The sequence below is a fragment of the Durio zibethinus genome, chromosome 6 (assembly GCF_047325235.1).
Source record: "Durio zibethinus cultivar Kanyao isolate XHJ-2024 chromosome 6, ASM4732523v1, whole genome shotgun sequence".
In the NCBI taxonomy this organism is placed as follows: domain Eukaryota; kingdom Viridiplantae; phylum Streptophyta; class Magnoliopsida; order Malvales; family Malvaceae; genus Durio; species Durio zibethinus.
In genome coordinates, this window is record NC_143167.1 from 28,276,657 (window position 1) to 28,285,545 (window position 8,889).

At 29.3% G+C, this 8,889-nt stretch overlaps 1 non-coding gene across 1 annotated transcript; it reads right to left on the reverse strand.

The window, feature by feature from the left end:
* Nucleotides 1–5,972: 5,972 nt before the first annotated feature.
* On the reverse strand, nt 5,973–6,045 carry TRNAA-UGC (transfer RNA alanine (anticodon UGC)). The gene has a single exon. It is a non-coding gene; the product is annotated as a tRNA-Ala (tRNA).
* Nucleotides 6,046–8,889: the final 2,844 nt, after the last annotated feature.

Sequence of the window (8,889 nt, forward strand, 5' to 3'; positions counted from 1 at the left end):
ACATGAATGTATGAAGTTTGTTCTATTGATTGTTATCTTTTTGAAAAAGAGATACGATTTAATATTGGAATATTATTTCATCTCCAATGAAATTTGTTTATACATAAAAATGCAAAATATTCTAACTATATTTTAGTAAATCAATTTAAATATTCTCCATCTCCTAACTATATTAAAGAAATATTGTTGTTGAATTTTTTTTGGCCAATCGAAATATTGCTGAATTGAGGGCATAAAGGAAGGTTAGTTGAGCCTAACGCAGATGCAAGCTACATTTAAAAAAAAAAAAATGCAAAAGCTATAAATCAAGCACCCCCAGTTCTAATAAATTATGAATTCTATCTTATAACTGGCCTCCAAGCACTTCTTTTGACTTCATTAATGCTACATAATTATGGAAACTAGAGATAAGAAATATAACTAAAATAGTATTGGGATATGTAAATGTACATGATCTGATGCACCACTATCTCCCCATTGCAGCTTTTGTGAGCCCCATGCATGAAATGACATGCATATATTATATTCATAGTGTTTTTCCTTTGGTGTGTGCTTGTCATTACTGGCTAGTGGGTCTTACTTTTGGTGGGAGAAATGTGATCAATTGTTATTTGTTTGAAAATTGAAGATGTGGAGGGAAGGGAACAAGGCAATGTATGCTTGAATTGCTTTTCAGTCATCTCTGTCAGCGCAGTAGGTATTTTTGCTTTTGATTGCTATGATTTTAGCTTTTTTGAGGCTCTCCTTACGTTCGGCAGTCTGTCTCAAAATCTCTGCCAATATAAAACGAAGAGTATCAAACGATCATACCTCTTATCATTGAGTAAGCAGTGGAGCACTATTCCTATCAAAACCCTCTTCCTGCTGTTTGGACCATTCACTAGAAACATTTGAGTAAAAGTTTAAAGTTAAAGAATAAAAATCATGAGCTTTTGCGAATTAATCCAATATTGTCTTATTCAGGCAGTCATTTCTAGTTACTACTATTTATTTTCTAATCCTTTCTAGTTATTGCTGCCCATTTTGCTTGAATATTTCCGGCATTTTACTATTCATTTCAACTTGAATATATATTTCCAACATTTTACTTGTTATATATTTCTGGCCATTTTACTTGAATATTTCCAATATATTTTCCAAAAATATATAAACAGCAGGGATTAATGCAGATTTCCTATTTTTTTTCTGAACTCCCAAAACAAATTTCAAGACACCAAAATGCTACCATATTTGACTGGTGGTTACAAGGGAATGTGTAACAAATATGATCATGGCATTGGCCCTTCACCCTTGGGTCCACAATTTATAATAAAAACATTTCAAGCTTGATCCAACCATCATAATTTTCTATTTTTAATGGGGTTGAAATTCTAAGTTGGGATTCTCGTTCTATACCTCCTTCATGTGTTAAAAAAATGCATGGTGCAATAACATTTATGGTATATTTGAACTTGCAAATGAAAATTGGAAAAAGGAAAATTGTAAACTAATGCAAATTAATTACTAGGAAGTGAAAACACCTGGTAAAGAGAGGAGCAAGAAAGTTGGTTGCCAACTTAAATCTATTTGAAAGTTAATGCATTAACTTTTACTGCCAACAACTTAAATCCATATGGAAACTGATGACTGTGTGATTGAGCTTTAAGTCTGTCGGAAACTACTGTTTGCATTATTCTCTTGACTCCTGCTTTGCTTTATTTTCATGTCATTATCAAAATGTAAAGGTCTCCCAACATTTTCCATCCCTTTTACTGCCAACAACTTTAGATTTTTTTTTTTTTTTATAGAGGTGGAGAAAAATGACAACTTTACGTAAATTGCATCTGCATTCTAGATTTTCCTCATGTAGTTTTTGTTATGAGATTTTGCTCAACGTTGTTCACATGAAATGTCATTCACTTCATCAAATTTGTATTCTTCAAGACTCGAGCAGTTAACTCAGTGTGTAGTGGAAGTATTTTACTACTCAAAAGCTGGATTCGAATTTCTTTTCAAAGTCAACGCTACTAGTCCTTTTTGTCTTTCATATATTATCACCATGTTTGGAAGCGCCGATTAAAATGAGATTTATTGTAGCGAGATTCAGTAAGATCCATTGAATTATGGCTGTTAGATTTGATGGTACAGTTCTGCACCAGTGGATTAAAATTGTAGGGAGAGGTGATGGTTAAAGTACAATCTGATGGTTTAAGTAACCGGTTTGTGACATGAAAGAGGAAATGACAGCAGCCGGTTATGAATTTGGATATAATTGAACAAATTCGAATCGTTATAATATTAAGTTTGAATTCGAGTTTAATTTTAAATTTAATATTTAAAATTTGATTTAAATTTGATTAAATTTTATTTTTTAGTTTGAGTTCGATTTAAAATACAGATCGATTGAGAGACTCAAATTAATTTGATTGGACTCAATTAATATTTTAAAATAAATTTAATTTTTATATTTAATAAAAATTTAATATTTGCATTCGAATTTAAGTTTAAATTTAAAATATTTTATTAATTAAAATATATTAAAATATAAAAATTTAATTATGTTCGTAAGTTATTCGAATCGAACGAAAAAATATTCTAACTCAACTCAATCGATAAATTGAGTTAGTTAAGCTCGAGTATGACTCGATAATAATCAAGCTCGATTTGAATTTTATTCTAATCGAATCTTAATAAGTTATGAGTATTTTATATCATTCACACCTCTAATTATAAATATAATTTTTTCATACAAATAAATCATATTATAAGAGAAGGATAAGAAAATGAATTATAAGTATTAAATTTCAAATTATATATTTTTTAAATATTATTTTTTAAAAATAATTATATAAATTAATTAAATTAAATTCTAAATTATCAATAATTTAAAATTGTCAATGCGGGTAAAAGGTAAAAAAAGTGAGAACATTAAAGCTGCATAAAGCGTAAGGAAACATGCATTTAAGCAGGCAAAGGAGAGCACAAAAAACTACACATGCATTAAGTAGGTATGTTAAAGAAACAGGGGCCACGGAATAAGGACAAAATGACGGCAAAAGTTTGGTAATTGAAGACAAAATGAGGGTAAAAGTTTTGGTAGAAGAGGACAACACGAGGCAAATACTTGGCAGATAGGAAGAAAATGAGGGCAAAAGCTTGGTACATTAGGATAAATTGGGGTAAGACGAAAAAAACCAAAGGTGCTTTTATATGCATTTCCTTTTTTTTTTTTACACCTATTTTTTAAAATCATTTTAACATAAAATTATTTAATTATTATTTAATTAATTTTAAAATTTTGAAACATACATATTCGATAAATTTATAATTTATTTGATATAAAACTTATTAGATATGAAAACCTAAATAAGTTATATAACATGTCCGGAAGAATTTTCATAACATTGCAAAGAAAATATATATTTATTTCAAATAATTATAAATTTATTTACAAATTGATAAAAAAATTAAGCATGTTGGTCTCAGATTTTTTATTGATTTAAACAATTTGAGACAAAAATTTTAAAAGTTTTCAAATATACTAATGCAAAAATTTTTAATAGTTTTTAAATTTACAAATCTAGAAACTTAAAAGTGAGAAAGGATTTGAGAAAAGATAATTAAGTAATTTTATTTAGGAGATTTAGAAAAAAAAAATTAAAGTACAAATAGAAACTCCCAAAACCAAATGGTATAAAATTGAAATTTTAAAAATTTTTTGTGGTTTCCGAATATGATGTAAACGGGAAAATATGAAGAGTGAAACTAATTTTAAAAAATTAGGAAATTTAAATAAAAGCACAAAAATTACAAGTACTAATTATTAGGAATTGATTTGTTATATATTATAATGAAGAAAAAATGGATTGAAATATTTATAAAATTAGTAATTAATATAATGTTAAAATTTTTTGAATAATTAAAAATTGAACAAAGTAGCATCACTTGAATTGCTGCCATTTCAAAAGAGTTTATTTTGTTATTTTTTGAGCATATATAAAAAAAAAAATTAATTGAATGGTATGTATTTAGCTTTGTTAGTCTAAAACAAAATAAGTCATTAAATTATAATCGACAAAATTAAAAATAATAAAATATAAATATATGGAATGCAAATTTTCTCAAGATAAATGAAATAATTTCTCACAAAATAATCATACATAGATAGCCTACTATTATGAGAAGTGATCATCTAAATTAATGCTGAGTCCATAAATTAATATTATTGGTCTATTTATTTAATTTGAAAATAAGTCATTTTTACAAATAATTCTCAAATTCCTACATCTATAGATAAAGGTATTCGTGAACTGGCTTAGATCTAGTTAACATTTTGCCATGGTCCACCTTGAGGCTGCATCCATCCACTTAAGTCCATTTAGATTTATTTAATTTAAATTAAATCGAATTTGAACTTGAAAATATTTATTTAAAATCAAGTTGTTTTAACAAACATAATAAATTATTCGATTCGTAAGCAAATCTAATCCATTGAATTTGACTTTGACACCATAAATCCGATTAAATTCACCAAAAACAAAACATGACTATAACTCGACCACGTAGTAAAATAATTTAATTTGAATTCGAATTTATACCAAAAACCCGCAATGATACTTTTAACATGTTAAAGGAATATGAAATGAAAGCAGCAGTATCTTCGTGCTATTAACGAAGTATCAGTGATTGGGGACAAAAGATTACTACTGAAGTACGGAACAAGTCGGTTGCATGGACCTAAAACAAGTTTAGTTTTGGGTTTTCACTTTATCACTTTTTGCATCCAATGGTCAAATATTATTTAGGCCGCATCTAACAGTTGAAAATGGGTTGAATCTAAGGGGATCTCATCCCACTATAGTTCCACCCTGTTTGAAGTGATTTTCCTTCCAGACCGGGAAACTAATGAACTGTCTGTGAGCAAAAACCAATTATGGGATTGGTAAACAATTTTGACGCAAGTAATTTCTTGGGATAAGATTGTGATGTTACAAAAGATGTGTGCACGTATTACGAAGTGTGTGCAATATTAGTCTGCTTTTAAGCTGGCATGTGGGGGTATGATTTAGATCATGATTCCTGCCCTTTCCCATAATTTCGGCCATGATATCTCACTTTTTCTTTTTCTCGCCTGCCCAATTCACACCCACTCTTCACAAGTGAAAGCGACCAGCTCCAATGATTACCAAACTCCAAATTATTTCCCCCTCCCCCACCTCTCCGATCCAGCTTGCAAAATGGGTGTTTACCTTTTTTTGCAACTATGATTAGCACATTTTACCTGCAAAAATTCCGTTGTCTTTGACAATCAAATATCACCAAAGTTATGACTCTTCCGTCTTCGATCGTGTCAAGATTCTGTATTTGAGTCATAGCATAGAGGACAAGATTCACGTAATCACGTGTATAGTATAATTTTGCTGATCCAGCAAGTCTACAGCAAAGACCATGACCACCAATATTAGGATAGTCTATGAATGTTTTGGTATATTCTTTTGTCCTATTACTATAGTAGTGAATGTTTGATTTAGTATATCCAATTTTAAGGGAAAAAAAAAGTCTATGAATAGGAAATTGGAGTTCTACTACAGTCTCCAGGCTTTGTCCCTGAATTACTAGGAGGAACAATCAACCATTTAGCTGTTATAATAATTGCTTTCGTGTGTCAAAAAGCGGTATATTCTTTCAACTTTTTGTACTAGAAAGTAAATTTTGAAAAAACTCCAATTGTGAAAGAGTGAAGGCACGATAGAAAAAAAAAAATTTTTCCTAAAGGAAGACATTATCGAAAGCTAACAATGATTCCAGATGATTTGTCTCTTGAATTTGATGTTTTGTTCTAAATCTTCTACTTTGATTTGTGTTGGTGGAGCCTATTAATACTGTCGTTAATCACCAAAAAGGTTGATCAATTTAAACGTTGATAGGACATAGAATGTCAATTTCTAGCGTCTAAAACGAGGAATTCACAAGATAAAAAATTAAACTCTCTTTGGAGATGCAGGGGATCGAACCCTGTACCTCTCGCATGCAAAGCGAGCGCTCTACCATTTGAGCTACATCCCCTTTTGGGAATTTGTGATATATTTAATGGAAAATCAAACTTTTATTTGAAAAATTAAAAGCGAAAATTAAGACTGTAAGGGACAGAATTTGTATATGAATAGGTTTTGCAGGGAAAGTGAAGAACCAGATCTAACATGATTTTCATTGGTCACATTTCGTTGGATGCAAGGAGCTGAGATTGTGTAATATGTGGAAAATACGTTCAACAATTTTGCATATATTTACTTCTTAGCCGGCCAATTTGAACATATGATATGAGATGGATAAGCTGTGATTGATGCAGTGGCTAGACTTGTCCATGAGTTTATATCGGACCGGGCCAAGTCCGTTGGTCTTGAGAAATCTTTGCTAAGCAGTTAAGCTTGGACCGTCAGGCTTAATATTTTTTAAAAATCATATATTAAAATATTAATATTTAAATATATTTTAAAATTAAAATTAAATAAAAACCATTTTTATTAATTTTTAAATATTTTAAGTAAGGTTGGATTCAAGTTTTAAATTTCATGTCCAAAATTAAACTTAAATCAGACTGAATAAATAACTTGATTTTAAATAAATTTAAAAGTGACATAAATTAAATCCTAATTATCTAATCTAAAAAAAATTGACTTAAATGAAATCAATCCACTTCCATCTTAAAATTAACTTTTATGGTTGAGTTTATATGATCTAAATATCCAATACAATTTAGGTATGGGTGATTATTCGATGACAAAGCTTTTGATGATAAAAGATCAGGCTGCTCAGTATTATTTAAAGATCCTACATGATATTATTATTATTATTATTAATCCTCCATCATCAAAACTAATGGCATATCATCTTTGAACACCTTAAACAATAAACAATTATGCATTTCTCTCTTGATGTATGTATTTGGTACTTATTTTTTTATACAATTACGTAATTAAGCATGATATAGCATCTAAATAATGGAATCGAGTCATTAACCAAACCATGTATATTGCTTTTTCTTAAAAGATTTTAAACTTAATTAATATATTCATAATGAAATCGTCACTAATAATATTTTATTAATAAAATTCTGAGCATTTATTTTCAGTTATCAAATTTAATCTTTACAATCTCAAATATATAAAATAATTTCAAATCACATCTTTTATTTGGAACCAAAAGTTTCCCTAATTTATAGTAGATGGTAGAAAATTATTTTTAGGAGTTATATAAACAATACGGCCCAGCCCAAATCTGCTTGGATCAACCATCACTCGGCTTTGTTTTTGGAATTACATGTTGAATTGCTCATTTTGTAAACAAAAATAGAAGCACACTTCTGCAAAATAATAGTAAGTGGATGGTGATCAAAACATCACATTCCATGCTTTTGGGTGCACTATCCCAACCAGAAACCAAACCTCCTTTTTTTTTTCGTTCTTTTTCTTATTTAGTTGTTTGTTTCTTCATTGGTGAGAAAATGGAAGAGAGGACATCGAATATCATAGGAATATACATACATATATATATATATATATATGTACATGTAGGATTTTTTTTCCCACTAGTGCATTTTGTTTTTCTTCTTTTCTTCCATTCCTTTTATGGACCCAACACTAGAAAAAGAAAACGTCCAATGACAACCCAACCATTGTTATTAATATACTTAATAAATTTCAAACAGATCTAGGCCTTTTCAGTTTTCTTTAATGCATTAGCAGTATTTTTCTTTTCTTTCCATTACTCAAACATGAGCCTCCAATGGATCAACTGGTATATTGGAGTAAAATTCATCCTTTAAAGAGAAAAATGGTGTAAAATTTTATTCCAATTAAATTTTCTCTTATTAGAAACCTAATATTCAAACTATTTAAGAAGATAAATTGACACTAATAGACCAATAAGACATGGTTGGTTGGAAAACGAACCAAGAGTTAAGATGCGTTAAACGAAAATGGGTTGGATTGGGTCCTAAAATTCGCCCATGAGTTTTACAAACAAGCAAACTTTCTACGCCTTTAGGTGGATCATGGTTGGGTTTGTCCAAGGCTTATTTTAGTAAAGCTAGGAGGCTGCCAAAAGGGTCAAGAACACGGTACATTTAAAGCCGAAATCACAGAAACATCCTTTCAGCGTTGTCATGTATTTCTTCTTCCCCACGTGTGAATGAGATGCCCATCTGGCCATCTCCACTCGAATCCATGGAAACAGAAGGTCTTTTTCTTCTGAGTTTCGGAATGGAAGTCAGTGAATAAAATGAAGGAGACAGTTGGGAAAGTTTCCATCTCACAAGCTGTTCAACTTGTAATACCAAATCTTAGGAAAATCCAAACCAACAATGTGTGACTGCAATTGCGACCATTATCACCCCTCTCTCAATATCAACTATATATATTTTTTCCTTTGTGAAACAAACACTTCCAACTTACCATTTTTACGCTAATCTTCGATTCATCTAATTTCATTACTAGGAAGTATTTTAAGTTTAATGACTCTCAAAATATATAAAATTTGGAAATTCAAGGGTGTGTTGTATAAACTATACAAATATAATGTAATAATTTTTTATACAAAGCGGTCACATCCACTTAATAAATTCTAATTTTAAATAATGTAATAATTTGAGATTAAATAAAAATTTTAATTGATAATTTTTTCTATTATTCTAAAAAAAAAAAATTTAATTCCAATATTATCTTATATTAATTACGTCATAAAGAAAAAAGATTGATATGTAGGTTAAAAAAAAACTCAATGACTCATTCAGCCATCCTAGTTAACTAAGATAAATTCCTGTCATTTTAATTGCTATATTGATTAATCTTTTAAGGAATCAATTTTTTTTTTTGGCTAGAAAGGAATCAATGTTCATTTACGTTTTTTTTT